Raw genomic sequence first — 18,603 nt, 5'->3', positions numbered from 1 at the left:
TCACTTTTTGAAGGTAATTTTACTCTAGATCTATGACAAATTCTATGATTATCATTTATTTCCTTGCAAGTTTAGCTACTTTTTTCAACATTGCAATAACCTTTTTACTGAAATATAAGTCTATTTAAATTTATTAACTTCTGATAAAGGTTAAATAAAATTTTTGGAAATGGTCAGGGAATTTGAATCTGAAAATTTTGTGGCAACCCTGCCCTAGTTAAATGCCTTCTTTGAAAACCCTAGTTAAACTCTACCACTTAAATACCTTCATGATTATCTCCTCGACGAAAAGATAAAACTGAATCCCTAGAAATTAGTCTACCTTTTCATAAAATTAAATTTCAAATGAGATCACGACGCTGTCTCTCAGGTGTAGTATTTCAACCTGAAAATAAAGACATCTCGGTAACTGATACTATAACGTTAACAATGAACTCTTGATTCGCTAATCTATCTTGGTATAATTTCAGTAATTTCGTTATTTCACACGCCATAACGCCTTGGCAACTAGCGCTTACAGATACACTAACAAGGAGACGACCCGAGGTGTTACACACCGATTTCGTTCAAACTCGGGGGATTGGTAGACCTTCATGTAACTTGAAAAATCCTAAAGGGAATTTATTCAATAGGTAACGGTTTTGTCATGGCAACGAAAAATGTTTTTGACAACATAAAATTGAAATTTTTCCTATTTAAGCCATATCGGTTCGTTTTCACCCATTTGGTTCAAATTGATCAAAATGTGATCAATTTTGATTTTTTTTCGTCAATTTTTTAAAATCTTTCACAGGGGGGGGGGGGACCCTTGGAATCGGTCCAAATCCCATGTTATTTTCGATGTGTAAATTTCCATTTTATGTTCGTAACAATTTTTAATATAGGTGTGGGAGAGTAAAATCCGTTACATGTTGTCAAAACATTTTTCGTTGCCATAGTAAAACCGTTGCCCATTGAATAAATTCCCTTTAGGATTTTTCAAGTTACATGAAGGTCTACCAATCCCCCGAGTTTGAACAAGTCACTAACCTGCCCACGGACCAAATTGACACCAATTATAACTTTCCAGGACCCCCAAAAATTTTGAAATCGTACAATTAGAAATGAAAGCATTTTTGATAGATAGTTTCACGTCGTAACCTACAAAATTGATGGCCCGGGAATGAACAGAATTAATGATCAATAACATTCGCGTATTTTTGTAGTCGCTGCATTTTTACTTTTCACGAGAAACAATTATTTTAAGTATGATATAAAAGGCTTGTTTTTCAAAGCTTAAGTTGTAAGGTAATTTCATCTTTCTACGATGAGGATAAAAACGAGCGTCGTATTTAAAACCGCGGTTATTATCTTTTGACTGATAGGGTATATTTTTATCCATTTCACGCCAAGTTACGTTCGCTCATAGTCGCTTGTCAAACCCGAATTAATCTAAAAGTTGATTATATATTGGGAATATTTTATTTTGCTTTTGCTCTCGCGGATGCGGAGTTGCCAGAAATAAGCCACGTCTCTCAGCTCTAATTTAAATAAAACTAGCCTAAAAGGTTGATTGCCGTTTGAAATTATATTATTAAAAATAGCCAAAAATGTTCATAAATATTTGGCTCAATAATAAAAATATGGAGTATGGATTTTTATAAAGAAGAATAATTTGAAAATATCAATAACAAAAACTTTTTTTTTAAATCGACTTCAAAAAATTGGTAACTAGCTTTAATATAATCCAAGTTACAATATTTTTAAACTAACGTAACGATATATAAAATATTGTAATTTTTTACCTAGAAATAAGAAAGATAAAACGATTTTATTAGCATGGTTATTAATAATTAAAAACTACATTTTAAGTTACTTTAAATAATTTAGGAGAGTGAATGAATTTATTAAAAAAATTGATCTAAATCCCTCTAAACAAATCCGAGAAATTTTATCCAGCCTAAGAGAGAGAATGAATTTATTTAAAATCTTCCTAAACAAGGCCAACAAAATGTATTCACCCAATCATTTCCCCCAACTTCTTCTAAGGGAAGCGCAATCAGGCGGGAAAGCCGTCCATCTGGCAACACTGTCGGCGTATGATACCCTACTCTCTCTCTTGAGTTAATGACCAAAGAAGAGGCGGAGTTTGCGCGTGGCCAGATGAATACCTCGAAGGTGATGGACTACAGAGGCGCCATCTCTCTCTGTCTCCCCCGTCCATCCATCCTGAAATGATGCGGATCTCGGATGGCTCATAACGGCGGCCCCACCTCCTGCGCTCGCAAAGTAGGCGCTCGGGGTTTCGGAACATTTGGAAGAGGGGGCACTCCTACACCCCCATTCCCAATAGTGCGATAAAGAAAGCGATGCCCGAAATGAAGTTTTTGTTCGTTCCGTGTTCCCTCTGTGCAAAGCGACAAACGCTTTCACGTTTTTCCCCGCTTGATGGAGGAAAGCTTTCGCGAATCTCCTATAGTCGTTAAGTCTACTTCGGCATTTTCTGCTAGATTTTGTCCTAATTGGCAACCTTCACACTTTAAATTGCTTTTTTTTAAAATAGCCTAGATAGTAGATGGGAATATTTTTTTTGTAAATAACCGCTTTTAACTGTCATAAATCACTGCAGTGACAGTTTGACGAAATGGCGCCATCCTGGGGATGAGAAAGAAAGTGTAATTGTTAGCACTTGGACTCTACAAACAGTATAACCCATTGTTACCATATGGATTTCCGACCTAGGTGGCGTTGTGCCGAAAATTTCTTACCATTTGGACGAAGGTAGATTACAGGAAATGGATGGAGTAATTGCCGTCAGTACCCCCAAATCGGACACGGATTGTAATTTACCTCTAGACGTCAATCTAAGTCCATTTCCTTTCTGATAAAGCTAGTAAAAAAATAAGGATTTCCATTTCAGAAATTGTCATTTTTATACCCCTCAATCAGTCGTGTTTCCGTTCAAACCACCTCTTTTAATCTCTAGCTTTTTATAGTTTACTAATATTTCTTTTTGACTAGCGGTTTTGGGAGGTTTTTTTTTGTCCCAATATTTTTTATTGTTATTAATATTATTCGAAGCGAGGATAATGTTTTAAGCAAATTTTGGGGCCGGAGAGCGCTCGAGGTAAATCTTTTGAACAAACAATTCCCCACTAGAATTTTTTTTATCCTCGTAGTTCTCTTTTATCTCGGCAGAGAGCGCCGCGTTATTAATCCAACCTAGTCCGTGCTTGTTGTTTCGTATAGTATTAATTCTCGGAGACTAGTTTTCAAATTTTGAAAAATGGGCCTTCTCTCCCGAAATTAATCATCATAAAATTTATCTAAAGCCCTCCAAAATTGTTTACGCACCCGTCCGTTTCGCGTTGCCAACCATTGTGTCTCGACACGAAGCTGACGCCGTATATAGCCGCTCGGTGGCGCTGTTTGATTGTAAATAGAAGACGGGCAGGTGTATTTCATCATTTGCTCGGGATAAAGGCTTATTTCGCGTCGTCTCGATAAACAAGTCATTTTTATGACATGACGGGGAGGCAAACATGGTGGCCCCCCTCGCCGTTCTCTTCCCTCCCGCCGCCGCCGCCCACGACCTCTAGCATCGATTTAGGGAAGTAAAAATGAAAGGGGGGGGTGTCGCTTTGTTTAGCCTTTGTGTCGGGGGGGGGGGGGGGAAGGCTTAGCTCGTGCTTGACGACAGGTTTGTCAGCGACTCCTCGGGCTTCTTCCCGCGCGCGCGCCCGAGTTTGACGAGTGGAGGCGCCCCCACCCCCCCGCCCGCCGATTGGAGTGGCCATTTTTAAAGTCGATTCTATTATGCCGAATAATCGGACGTAATTTGATATAGTCGTTATTAAATTACCTTCCAGATAAAATGTCGATGTTTTAATGGAATCAGAGAATGTTATGGAATTTATTCGTTAGATGTTTATCGTAAAAATGGCCTCGTTCAAGGGATATTTCGTTGAAACTGGTTTTCAATTGACGTCGTCTGCTTATTTAACGGGATTGACCGTAATAGCAGACGACGTACAAATGTTACAAAAAGTTTCGAAATGTCGACCTGCATTCAAGAAGTATTTATTTATGACGATTCGCGGGCATCAGGTCCGAATTTCCCCCGACACCCGTAGTCGAGGAAATTACGTCACTCGCGCGCGTTCAAATCGCGTCGGAGAACGTACGATTTAGGGAACCAATGAGATGCCGCGCTGATGATGGCTGATCAGGGGTACATCAAGTGGAGAAGATATTTTCCTTATTATAAAAAACGTTCGAGCGAGAAAAATTCTTATTATAAGATTTCGCGATTTTTGCGTCAAGTTGTAAAGATCGCGAAGTCCCAAACAAAATGTCGGCTGTGTCAGAGCATGGATGTAGAAAGTAATTCATTAAGCCTTGTCATCAAAATGATCAAATTCTATTTCATAAATAGTACGCCGAAATGTTGCTTTCATATTATAAAAGCCTCGAAGAACAATTAAGATATATTTACCATTCAAAATTCTCTGAAATTCTTCGGCAGGAACTTAAAATTTATAAATTATTCTTTGAGGTCCATGTTAAATTATTCACCGCCATTCGACGCCATCTTGAATTCTTATTTAAAACTACCTCTAAAGTGATCTTACTAATCTTGTAAGATCTCTGACGTCAATCGCTCTTACTTCCGGTTTTAAAAACCGTCAAGTTTGTGAGATTACAAGAAATCTTAAATTTCTTGCAAGAAATCTTATCAACTTGACGTACCCCTGATTGTTTTGGGCGGGAAGGAGTTTACTGCTAGAGCTTAGAGCGTTTGGGAGCCACCTGGTGGTTCGCCCTACGAGTTTTCTAGAGTTGTTAATGGTAGACAGTGCCGGATTAAGGACTAGGCCTGTTAGGCACTGGCCTATGGGCCCCCACCACTGATGAAATCAATGGATTTTTCACTGATTCGGTTGAAGAGAAAAACATATCAGGCTTGTTACTTAATTATTTGAAAAATCATTATTCTCGTGGCATAAGCTCAGCTTCGGGATACGCGAGTTTTGCGTTTTTATGCTTTCCTTATATAGGCCCCACCAAAATCTGCCTAGGGCCCCACCTTCAGTAAATCCGGTACTGATCGTAGATCACGGAAATCTAACCGCCATGGGTAGTGGGAAATAAGATTTCTAATTATGATCAGTACAAAAACGCCTCGACGGTGAGAAATAGACGCAAAAAATATTAGGCCTAACGAGAATTTTTTGCGTCGTCGTTCAGCATCGCCTTAGTGAAAACCAGCTTTTACGCTATTTAGTAAATGCAAGATGTGGGAATGTTCTCCGAAATGAGCGTATTATACCGGTAACCCAATATGCCGGAATGTTTCCCCGACTTTATTTAGGTGTTGTTTAAGATTCTTCGCGGGGGTAATAAATCAAAGGAAAGAGAGTATAAAGGCTCGATATTTCCCGAAGTCATTTTTCAAGAGCCGCGCGGGCCGAGGCTCTTTGGAAGCGCGGGAAGACAGCGGCGTCAGCGAAATATTTCCAAACGTCAGAAGCGAGCGCGCGCAATGAAAACCGGAAGTAAACCCGGCCGGAGAAGAGAGAGAAGGAAAGATTGGCGTAAAAGTGTCTCTTCGGTGACAGGCCACATCTCTTCGCGGAGCTCGGGACACTGACTGGGAGCGCCCCAGCGCACACTAGGGCGGGTAATAGCTCGGGGGAAGAATCCTTTAACTCCCCTCCGCCCGTTTCGAACCATTATCCGCAGTCATTTCGCCTTTTCTCTCCTTGCCAGCGACCGCGCGCGCTCGGGCGGCGGGAAGGAAAGTGTAGGAGGATGGGATGGGGGTTTCCACTCTATATTTCGGCGTCACGTGACGTCGGAACTGTCGTTGAAATGACTGACAATAAATCACGACCTCCACTTTACCACCGGTGAATGCTTGGGAGACGATACTCAAAGGGAGGTGGGCTGGTACGGGATTACTCTTCCCTCTTTTCTGGCGTTCACCCTTCACCTATAGTCCGGGTCGAGACTCAAAAGACAGTTAAGTTGAAGTTGAGAAGTTGACTGCGCTTCGGGCGAAATGTACGGTTTTAGGGATGAGCGGCGACTATAGTTGGGGGGGAGAACTTGGTTGTTTTCGCCGTTTGGAATAGAATCCCGTCGACCCATTTCATAAGCGGCCTTTCGACTCATTTCTGTCAGATATAAATTCGTCGGCAGACAGATGGCAGCGCCAGTCGTCCATCGTTTCTCCTCCTATCTCTCTCTTTCCCTTGTTTTTACGCCAACCCATATTTATGCTCCGTCAAAATAAGGTTTCCGAATACATTTTTGAAACTTTAAAAGAGAATCCACGCGTATACTCTATACCCTGGAAATGAACTATAGTTTATTTACGAAATATTTAACTAATCTATCGTATGTTCGACGTTAGAATACGGCCGTCGATAAAGACTGGTTTTCCCTAGGGAAAGAAACGTCGTGACGGTGATCGTCGACGCAAAAAATTCTCGTTAGGCCTAATTCTTTTTTTGTTGCGGCGACGCAATAAATTCCCGTTAGGCCTAATACTTTTTTTTTGAGTCGACGCAAAAAATTGCCGTTAGGCCTAATACAAATATCTGTTCTTTTAATTTTATGAACAATAGTTAATTTTTAATTAATACAGTGATAAATTATTTGCCAACGACCATCCGTTTAATTTTATGAATTATTCGTGACCACAACGAGTCTAGGTGGCGTAACGGCGCTAGCTTCTCAGAGGTAGCGCTTATGATCTAGCGTCTGCTAACGACAAATTAAGAAGTCATAAGAACGTTTTTTCTTAAACAAAATTATCAAAATATAAGCAAACGATGCAAAAATAATATTAAATTGTAAGTATCATTATTATAAAGTAAAATTGTCCTAATAACGATGAGGAATAACTAATAGCGCCTGCTTTGGCCCCACCTATCTAGGTTTCTATGGCGAACTTAAGGAGGCGTAGCGGTAGTTTTTGGTCGCGAATAGTTTATTTCTAAGTAATATTGGGTACATTCGACCCTAAAATCTGTCCATCAACAAATAATTAGTCGATTATCCGCCAATTTACTTGTATGAACTATAGTTTATTTCTAAGTAGTATTGCGTAAATTCGACGTCAGAATCTGTCCATCGACGAATCCGTCCATCGACAAATAACTTCGACGAATCCGTCCATCGACAAACAACTTCGACGAATCGGTACATCGACAAATAACTTGGATTAATCCGTCCATCGGCAAATAACTTGGGCGAATCCGTCCATTTACTTTAATGAACTATAGTTTATTTCTAAGTAATATTGCGTATGTACATTTGACGTTATCCGTCCATCATGAACTATAGTTTATTTCTAATTTCGCTTCCTAAATTTCGACGTTATTTCAAGACAATTTCAGTGGCGAACTTGTGTAATAGTCGGTTAGGATATGATAAATTAGCTCACAGTATCGGGTAACTGGCGAAGCTTGTAGGTATCGTGGTCGTCTGATATTTCCGTATTGGTTCAAACGATGAAACACGCTGAACAGGCTCGTAATGGAGTTTAGCCAAAATAGCTGTCATAATCAGCAGCAACGAAGAGCGCGTCTACCAGCTGTTGGGAACCGAAAACAAACAGCTCGACCCTAGTAATCAATCTTGCTTTAATTACGGCACCCACCGTACGATGTCGCTACGGACGGACGTGTTCCCCCCGCGCACGTCTCTCGCTCTATCCTCTCATTCTAAACAGCGCCGCCATCACGATTTTGGCTCGCTTCAAGTTCGATATGTCAGAGCCTCAAAGGGAGACCACCTCAAATCTTCGCGATTTTTAAAACCACTTACATTGCCGCCATCTTACTATTTTTAATATTTAAGGGTTTTCGTATTTAATGCGCATTCTCACTTAATTAGTTATTAAGTATGTCGGTTGACGCCTTACATTGATAAGGGACATCATCCGTAGAATTAAATTCGCTTTAACGACTTTGTAAATTACGATGATTTACTAAGCCAGTTGGAGGTGAAACAACTGGTAATTTGGTGTTTTATTAGCTCTTATTCGTTTAACTGTCTACAAGATTTTTGGCCCAAAACTGGAAAAGCAATTTAGGGAAATATTAACTTGGATATTATTTCGTCATTATAAATATATTCTAAGATAGTTTGAAAAAATATTTTTTTTCCTTTGTACAGTAATTTACCCGATTTCAAAACTTGCATAGTAATTTACCCAAATTTATCACAGTTTTTCACCATAATTTCAACTATTTTTTGGTACTTTTATTTATCTAATTTAATTACAAAATTGCAATGACTACTAGTTTTAACAGTAATTTACTGATACTACGGGATAATTACTATGTTGATACGATTGCTAGCTTTGCTCCTAGAGGTCGGGGACGGTTCATCATTATCCATGTTTAAATTGATTTTTTCGATAAAAAAATGTAAACAAAGAAAATTATCGGTTAATATTTCGGGAAATGATTAAAAAACATGTATTATACGGAAATTTTTAGCTTTTTATCGAAAAAAACGTCGTTTTCCGATTAGTTTTGAAAATGTATCAAAAAATTAATCGGATAATACAGAAATATAAATTACTTGATCAAAACATTTTTCGAATAATTTTGAGAGCTTTAACTATTGAATAAAGGTTAACCATCCCCGACCTCTATTTGCTCCCAATTCCTTCTCATGCAGGCCCGATAAGAGAGGGGGGAATCCGATACAAATACCCGGGGCCCGTGCAGCTTAAGGGCCCGGGTTTGAACAATCGAGGTGTACTTACACCAGGTTTCTCTCCGAAAAAAGTATGGCTATCTTCAATAGTAACGCCTCTCTTGGGGGCCCGGGCCCGCTCTCGGCAACCCTGCCCTCATGGACGATAAGCTTCTCCCCCCTCTGACGTAAACAATACTCTTAACTAGTGTAAACTAAGTAATAAAAATAAAAATTTACAACGATTACCGGTACACTATAAAAGAAATTTTAATTAATAAAATTAAAATCACGTACGCCGCCGTTGTACATTTCTATTTTTATTACTTCTTCGCCCTACAGAAAAATGTTTTATGAAAAAAATTTAATATTATTAAATTAAAATTTGAAAAATTATAATCAAAAGGATATGGAATTTGAAATCCCGTATAGTTACCATCAATAGAAAAATGTCCATTTGTGATTTAGCGGCGCTCATTTTTGGCGAAATTGGCAATGAAGGGAGAGAATATAAGAACTACGCCCCTGACGCGGCAGTCCATCAAGTTGAATTTAGCGCGTGTGTACGGCTTCCTTCCCCGAATTGCCCTCTCTGTCTCATCCCCCGCTCGTCGCGGACCGGGGAGCCTTCTCACCCTTCGACGCGGGGGTAGAACTACGCGCCGACGAATCGGAGAAAATAGTTCGTCTGGGCGCAGTGTTACACGGTCGCCGGATCAGAACGGATCGTCCGCGTCCTAGGACGGCTCCCTTCGCGAAGCACGCGTCGAACCGAACCAGATCTCCGAAGAAAACGAGTCGCGGCGGAAACCTCGCGCTGCGTTTACCTCCCGAAGTCCGGGATTAAATACAAGAACGATACCGTACTCGTTAAGCCTCGGCCGCTAGCCAATTGTCATCCACGCTTTTACGTAAACGCGGAACTTTCGGGTCGAAGTTCATCCCGATTCCGTCGATCTACCGAAACTGCGACGTGTTTATTAATCACTAACGCCATGTAAGTACGAGTTTGGCTTCTCAAATTTATGGTTTTTGGGTAAAAATACGCGTTTTTTTTAAACAACCGTCGAGGCTACGTCCCCGATTTCATCGTGTGTCGTGGGTGATTGATGTGTAGTGATAGTCTCCCGTCCTATTTTTGCCATGTCAGCCACCATACATCAGAACCCAATCAAGCGAGCCTTAAACATTTTTTCAACATTTATTCGATACGAATAGGTAGAGAAAGAGACGCGGAACGTAGATAAAACGTTCCCTTTTTTGACTGTGATTTAGAACCCCTAATTCCTTAGCTCGTATATCACCTATTTCAAATCTCCCTTCTCTATTGACGTCGTTTCAACATTATGCCTTTGATAGACGTACGGACCTAATCGATGTTATTTTGGTGAAAACAAAAAATACCCTTACCTCTTTCGCAACCGAATTAGCTAATCATTGGGTTTTCACCCCGGGTCGTTGTTGCCACGCGTCAATTGATGCTAATCAAGCTGTTGGAGAATCTTAAGAAGGGCTTGATTTCGTGGTAATATGACTTACAACGGGTGACTACGATCGGTGTAAATTTCGGGGAATATCCGTCGACGCCCAACGCTTCTTTAGGACATCACCTGTCACTTATAATTAATATATTCTTACGCTGAATTTCGTCTGGCCGTGAGCCCTTCGCCTAGACATAATATGGTTATTTATTATTTTACAACATAGCTGTTAATAGGATTTATCTCGCTAAGCCTAAAATACGAGCCTTTATTACGGAGTATTTTGGGGAGTTATTTCGAACACCCACAGTCCTTCGAATACTTGTTTTAATTTATTAGACAAAGTGACGAAACCCACGGATTTTTTTTAAACCTTTTCACGCCCCCCCCCCCTCGATACGTGTGTAAAATGGGGAAATTTTAATGATTGGGTAATTTAATAGTCTTACGCGTTTTAGAAATCAAAAAATCTAATCTGGAGAATTGATAAAATTTTAGGAGTCACATGGGTGTTATCCCCCTCTCGTCCGTTTTGATTTGAAAAACAACTTAATCAAGTTCACATTTTTTTGTTAAATTGAAATTTATTGAAATGTGTAATATCTCTAATCGGCTGTCCCCGTGACAAACCATAGTAAACGCTATTTTTAAATATTCGATATATTTAAGTTTTTATTTACGTAACTTCTTATGGTATTAATTAATTAATTTATTGGTATATCTCATCGAGGAATGTTTCTATGGAATAGGAAATTTAACAGTTCGCATTGATTATAGCGCGTGCATTTATACTAGCATTTACTTCTAACTCGTGATTTTAAAAATTCGCCTTTACTTGCCTTTGGCATGGGTTAGCTGTAATGTAGATCGATTAATTTAAGTTTGTAAATAAGAGATTTAACATCCAACTTGACTATCTTCGTCGCCTACGCATTGCAACCCGGCCACCTGAATTAAGGGCGTCAAAAGTCGCTTGGTGACTTAGGCCCCACCTAAAGGTGATGCCTTGGGTATTAGCCTAGCTGATTATTATTTATAACACTTATTGTAGAATATTTTTGCTATTTTTGGAATTCCACTTTACTATAGGTGTGAAATAGAAAAACATTGAAATAAATTTTAAATTTACATGAAATATTTTCCATTGTATAATATTAAATATTTCCTTCTACGCGTGAGGGTGTGATTTAAATGTTAAATATCGGCATCAACGATATCAGCAAAAAATAACCCTTTCCTACCCTATCAGAAATCATGCAGCCTTTTGTTAAGCGTAACAAGCAGCTCACTCTTGTAATCGTAAATTGCTAAACTAAAAACCGAGATAGGCTAATGGGGCGTACGCCATTGATTTTTTTACGCCCCCTCCCACTCTTTTCATTTCTTTTACGTAGTGAAAATTTGCTAGGGCTTTTTTCCCTACACTAGGCTAATCGACAGTTAAGTCAAAGGCGCGTCGAAAGGGAGCAGACTAGACCCTATTCTGGCCTTCCACTTCGGTGTCTTCTAAGTCAATGGAAAAGCGTATCTTCTCTCTTCCGGGAGAATATGGCATTCTCTTTCTCTAGCTGCGAGCAAATATTCGGAGGCTGCAGGCTCGTTATCATTTGCCTCCGCTTATGTCTCTTTATATTAAATTTTTTAACGTTTTCCCAAAGCTTTTTTTTTATTAGCCTTTCGCATTTTTTTTTCATCCATTGCTTTTTTTTCTCTCTTAATGACTAGAGCGCGGAGACTCCTTACCAGTTTGCAATTTAAATTTACAGCTAGTTCTGTTTGATAAGATAGATTAATAAATATGTCACGCACTTTGATGTAGTTAGCTAATTTGGTTACTAACACTACGGGAATGAATAATGTAATGAAGATATATTATCGTACACCATTATAGAATTATAATTTATAAAATAATCGAAGTATAATTTATGAAATAATCGAAGTATAATTTATGAAATAATCGAAGTATAATTTATAAAATAATCGAAGTATAATTTATAAAATAATCGAAGTATAATTTATAAAATAATCGAAGTATAATTTATAAAATAATCGAATTATAATTTATAAAATAATCGAATTATAATTTATAAAATAATCGAATTATAATTTATAAAATAATCGAATTATAATTTATAAAATAATCGAATTATAATTTATAAAATAATCGAATTATAATTTATAAAATAATCGAATTATAATTTATAAAATAATCGAATTATAATTTATAAAATAATCGAATTATAATTTATAAAATAATCGAATTATAATTTATAAAATAATCGAATTATAATTTATAAAATAATCGAATTATAATTTATAAAATAATCGAATTATAATTTATAAAATAATCGAATTATAATTTATAAAATAATCGAATTATAATTTATAAAATAATCGAATTATAATTTATAAAATAATCGAATTATAATTTATAAAATAATCGAATTATAATTTATAGAATAATCGAATTATAATTTATAGAATAATCGAATTATAATTTATAAAATAAACGAATTATAATTTATAAATAAAAAAATCAATTATAATTTTTAAAGAAAAAATAATCGAATTATAACTTGGCGAAAAATAATCGAATTATAACTTGACGAAAAATAATCGAATTATAACTTGACGAAAAATAATCGAATTATAACTTGACGAAAAATAATCGAATTAGAACTTGACGAAAAATAATCGAATTAGAACTTGACGAAAAATAATCGAATTAGAACTTGACGAAAAATAATCGAATTAGAACTTGACGAAAAATAATCGAATTAGAACTTGACGAAAAATAATCGAATTAGAACTTGACGAAAAATAATCGAATTAGAACTTGACGAAAAATAATCGAATTAGAACTTGACGAAAAATAATCGAATTAGAACTTGACGAAAAATAATCGAATTAGAACTTGACGAAAAATAATCGAATTAGAACTTGACGAAAAATAATCGAATTATAACTTGACGAAAAATAATCGAATTATAACTTGACGAAAAATAATCGAACTATAACTTGACGAAAAATAATCGAACTATAACTTGACGAAATTTGAAACGCGTCATTGGGTCTATTTCGGCAACAAAATAAGCACAATCATTAAAATTTGACTCTTTCGATTCCAGTATCCGTCTGTGAATTATAGGCTGTACGAAAACTCCGTTCGTTTCGACTTTCTTTGTCGAAAAAATGAAATATGACGAAACATTATACGCCAGTTCAGGAAACTTCAGAAATTCGGTTGTTTAAAAGCGGCCGCAGATGTGACACGTTGTCACCGCGCTGCCTCCCCCCCCCTCCGGTTTGACGTAGATCTTATTTAAATGACTTATTCCCCTCCCCCCGTTGCCCTTTAACGTTGGAATATCCGGGGCTGGAAACGTAATTTCTATCAGTGTCAGAATTCTCTTTGATCCGAAACAAAAAAAAAATTATAATGAAAAGAAATTTAGCGTGAAGCCTTTCAAGGCATTAGAGGTAGAAAGGACAGGGGGACAGGCCAACATCCCGACGACCAACCGGAGAGAAAGACGTTAAAGAGTCCATCTTGGGGCTATTCTTTAAGACTAGCCTGTCAGCCGAAGCTTCAAACCTTTTCTGACGCCTTGGATAGCTGTATTATAACCTTATACACGCGCGGTATTTTATAGGGAATTGTTGCGTTTAGCGGGATGGGGCTCCGCCTTTCATCTTGGCTCGGCGCCCGTCAGTGTTGCCGTTTCTTCCTCCTCATCCTCTCCTGTCACCGACAGAGTCCGATAGACGGCGCTATCGAGCGCAAAGCGGCTTTTTTCCTGCTGTTGGGTTTCATTTTTGACAAGTTCTGCCAATGTCAGAAACTTTGGGCTTCCTCTTACGGGGTCCTACCAGCCTCCGGCGTGCCTCCCCCTCCACTTGACAGCTCCGGCGACGCTGATTATTCGGTACCGTCTGCGTCGTTCTCGCCTTCCTAGGGATATCCACCTACGCCCGACCATTTTTATCTCTCTATTATGTGAACGATATAAAAACAATTTTCTAAAATGGAAAATGCCTCTATTTCGCTCGGGGTTTTTTATTCTTTTTTTAATATTTGTCCTTTTCGGCGCTTGTCGTTCTGTACTACTATACCACTTAGTTATCATTATTTTTATACCTCTACACGTTTTTTCCCTACCCGTCTTACGTGTCATTACGAAACGGGCCTGTTTTTGATTCAGGTGACGTTTTTAATTAAAAATATCTTCGGGCGAAATTAATTTTCGTTCGTCTTCTATATAATTTTCTAATTTGCCGGCTTACCTAAATTATCTATATAATAAGTTGGTAACGGGAGTTTTAAATCTATTGATTTAACTTGTCACATTTTGAAACGTATTATTACGGGGTTGTATTATTACTTGGTTTGTAGCCCTCTTTTATTACTATAATTAGGGGAAATAATAAGTTTTATTTTAGTAAAATGTAGTTTATTGGGTGGCGCTTAACCACCGTTTTCTTTTGAAACAAATCCACGTTGGAATACGGTGAATATTTAATAATATAATAATAATTTAATTTTTATAATATTGCCTGTAGTTTCTATTAGCACGTTGTGTTATTAAAATTTTATCACTCAAACTGTGAAGCCGTGTAGGTTTGACAGCCCAGCTGGAAACCCGCCTTCTTCTATGCAAATTATCTCTAAAAATTATTTCAAAATCAACTCTAAACAAACATACACTTAAAAGTACTAATATTTTAATTTTTTATATACAATATAAATTTAAAAGTACTAATATTTTATTTTCTACAATATAAATTTAAAAGTACTAATATTTTCATTTTTTTTCAATATAAACTTAGTACTAATAATTTTTACAATATACACTTAGTACTAATATCTTTTACAATATACACTTAAAAGTACTAATATTATTTTACAATGTACACTTAAAAGTACTAATATTATTTTACAATGTACACTTAAAAGTACTAATATTATTTTACAATGTATACTTAAAAGTATTAATATTTTTTACAATATATACTTAAAAGTATTAATATTTTTTATAATATACGCTTAAAACTACTAATACTTTTTACAATTTATGTTTAAAAAAGGCAATTTCTATAATTGGGTATGATTCGAATGGTATCGATTTGGCAGCTTTGACGTGTACACTGTATCGAGCGGGGTGGAATCGAAATAAGAGCGGAAAGGCAGAAGGGCGATTGGCAATTAAATTGACTCCTCTCACGCGAGCTCCCTCCTCCTCTCGAGTTTAATGCTTTTAAGGAAAAAGGGGGCGCTACGTTATATTTCTCCACTTTGTTCCTCTCTCGCTCTCTTTGCCTTTTTTCTTCATCTTTCGGTATCTTCTTCATCATTCTGTTCCCGCTCTCTGGCCCTACTTGCGCGCGTTATAATAGTCTCCCGCGAGAAGGTGATGTGTCTTTATCAGCCCTTCAAGAGCGACTATCGAATGCCTTACCCTGAAGGGAAATCAGTTCGTTTTATACGCTGAGAAAATTGCATCGGGAAATGTATACATTTTTCTCATTAGTTGGTTTAAGTGTTATAAGTAAGCTATTAAATGATATTTTTATTCATTGAAAGTAAATCGTTTATTACAATCAATGGCATCCAAAGGTTCAAGATTTTATAACGCTTAAGGGGTTAAAATACTCTGAAATATTTGGTTTTCTTTTAAATTTATTTTTCACGTGTTGTGTATGGATTTCTATAATTAACTGGGCGAATTAAATATAGATTATAAGTCTTGGATAATATCTTATATTAAATATATGACGTCGAACAATTTTTGTTTTAATTTAATAGTAAGATTCATATAATTAAGATCGAAGTGTAGTACTTTATCGTATCAGCTGTAAAAAAATAACTCTATACGTCTACCCTTAATAATTAAATCGCGAATTAATATCTTATATTAAATGTATGACGTCGAAAAACGTTTTGTTTTAATTTAATATTAAGCTTCTAGCTTCATCATAGTTTGACTAAGATCAAAGTGTAGTACTTTATCGTTTCAGCTGTAAAAAAAACAACTCAATACGTCTACCCTTAATAATTAAATCGCGACTTAATTACTTATATTAAATGTATGACGTCGAAAAACGTTTTGTTTTAATTTAATATTAAGCTTCTAGCTTCATCATAGTTTGACTAAGATCAAAGTGTAGTACTTTATCGTTTCAGCTGTAAAAAAATAACTCTATACGTCTACCCTTAATAATTAAATCGCGAATTAATTACTTATATTCATTTAATAATAAAACTACGTCATCGATTGGCTAAGATCAAATTGTAGTACTTTATGGTATCAGCTGTTAAAAATAGCTTCCCACGTCTACTGTAAGCAATATCCGGATTAAATTTCGTACTATTTAACGTAGGGTTTTGCGAGTGAAGGTGACGTACGATCCCTTGCCGATTAGAGGTAGATCATCTGCTCTGAAAGATGCATGATGAAAAGCAGAAATGTCTAGGTGCGCGAGCGAATTGGGAGGGGCCGCGAGCCGGAGGGGGCTGGGAATTAGGAATGACGTGGATTCGTAGCGGTGATTTATTGTCGAGTTTATGGCCATTTTTATCTCCGCCTTCCTCCTTCCCCCGTCCCAACACGCCCCTCGCTCGGGCCATTTTCGGCGGCTCTGCAGCGTGGGAACAATGGGACCGCTTTGCACCCCTTCCCCCCCTCACTCCTCTCACCCCTTCCCCCCCTCACTCCTCTCACCCCTTCCCCCCCTCACTCCTCTCACCTTTTTTCGGGGTGTTCTTTCTCTATCCCAAAAGTTTTATTTATTGAAAACAAAGAATGTATAATTTGAAGGCCGTAAATTACCTTCTCCGTATTTTGAATTCCTCCCCGCAGACTTTACTCCGCCTAGTACCTTTGACGGAACAATAATTGTTTGAGTCGTGGTGGCTCGCCTTCTGCGTAAAGGCGTGTTTTTTTGGCGATATTTAAGGCGCCAAAACGACTTAATTTATTACACTGGGGGGATTTTTTTGTACTTTCTTTCCCTTTAATAAGACGCGTCTTGCACCTTGACCTTTCTTGGCAGCGATCTTCGGCGTCTCGACGTATTCGTTGATAATTATTCCTTTTTTGGTCTCATTTCCTTTAAGGTCTTCAACCTCGATTCGCTAAAGTTCACGGGTCACTTTTCTTTTTATTCGGATAAGTTACAATGTTTTCTTTAGCAATGTTGCCACAGTATTTGGAAAATCGTTTTAAGAAATAGTAAAAAAATGGGGGAATTTTAATAAATAGTAAAAAAAAGTCAGGCAATATTAAGAAATTGAAAAAAAAGTCGGGGAATTTTAAAGAAATATTAATAAAAAGTCGGTAAATTTTCAGAAATAGTAAATTAAAGGTCGGGGAATTTAAAGAAATAGAAAATTAAACGTCGGTGTAGTTAAAGAAATGGTAAATTAAAGGTCGGTGTAGTTTAAGAAATGGTAAATTAAAGGTCGGGGAAGTTTAAGAAATGGTAAATTAAAGGTCGGGGAAGTTTAAGAAATGGTAAATTAAAGGTCGGGGTAGTTAAAGAAATGGTAAATTAAAGGTCGGAGAAGTTTCAGAAATAGTAAATTTAAGGTCGGGGTAGTTAAAGAAATGGTAAATTAAAGGTCGGGGAAGTTTCAGAAATAGTAAATTAAAGGTCGGGGACTTTAAAGAAATAGTAATTAAAGGTCGGGGACTTTAAAGAAATAGTAATTAAAGGTCGGGGAAGTTTAAAAAATAGTAAATTAAAGGTCGGGGAAGTTTAAGAAACAGTCGGGTAATTTATTTTTAGTTGCAAATAGTAAAGGTTTACTTGAAAAAAAAATATTTTTTTAAAAATTTGGTTTAAAATATTTTGGAAAAACTTCAAATGGTTAGGACAAACCTTGAGAAGTCAGGGAATTTGAATCTAAAAGGCTGGCAACCCGGTCTGTTCCCGGATAGACAGCTATTATATATTTTTTAGTACCGGGCTCAATTATTTTATAATAATCTAAGTTTGCTATTTGTGTTAAGACATTTCGACTTTTTTCATTCTAAAATATTTTTATTTTAATATAAACCTGGTTTTCGTGGCGTAGATTAGCAATTCTTATTATATTAATACATTTAGTCTAGGTTAATAGTTAACCAATTTGAAAAGTATAAACTTTGTCGGACAATGTTAATAGCCTTATAATTCATTAATTCGGTTTATAAAATTTAAATATTTAAATACTACAAATTCGTCGAGAGACTTCTTCGAATTAATATTTCAACGCCTTTTAAATTTCGAATTAGCCAGTCCCAGAATCCCGTGGCAACTTCGCAACGTTACGGGACTCGAAACCTTCCCCCCAAGCAGTGGCATAGACTCGAGGTTTCCGAACTACCCCATTTTGGCTTGTAGCTTTAACTGTACTAATTGTTTTCCGCTCTTAAAAATTCGGAGTAGATTG

At 36.9% G+C, this 18,603-nt stretch overlaps 1 protein-coding gene and 1 long non-coding RNA gene across 6 annotated transcripts in view; one reads left to right on the top strand and one right to left on the bottom strand.

Annotated features, from left to right (window-relative positions):
* The window catches only part of LOC149926465 (protein tiptop-like), a 201,443-nt gene that overhangs the window by 144,138 nt on the left and 38,702 nt on the right, over positions 1–18,603 (top strand). Inside the window, exon 1 of one of the 4 annotated variants that reach the window (XM_090159373.1) lies at positions 7,897–8,002. The exons of 2 other annotated variants lie outside the window; for them this stretch is intronic. The gene's annotated coding sequence lies outside the window, so the exon portion shown is untranslated. Of the gene's footprint in view, positions 1–7,896; positions 8,003–9,253; positions 9,689–18,603 lie in introns of those variants that run through there. One more of the 4 variants, XM_090159372.1, reaches the window with a different exon arrangement.
* Positions 1,903–9,574, bottom strand: LOC149926466 (uncharacterized). Of its 2 annotated transcripts, none has more exons than XR_016474086.1 (3): positions 9,128–9,574; positions 2,748–2,869; positions 1,903–2,634 (listed from the first exon to the last, which is right to left on the bottom strand). It is a non-coding gene; the product is annotated as an uncharacterized LOC149926466 (long non-coding RNA). The 2 variants fall into 2 exon arrangements; XR_016474087.1 differs by lacking the exon at positions 9,128–9,574 and adding an exon at positions 3,334–3,409.

The sequence above is a fragment of the Leiobunum rupestre genome, chromosome 9, assembly GCF_980474605.1.
Source record: "Leiobunum rupestre chromosome 9, qqLeiRupe1.1.hap1, whole genome shotgun sequence".
Lineage (NCBI taxonomy): Eukaryota > Metazoa > Arthropoda > Arachnida > Opiliones > Sclerosomatidae > Leiobunum > Leiobunum rupestre.
This window is presented reverse-complemented; position numbering and strand designations above follow the sequence as displayed.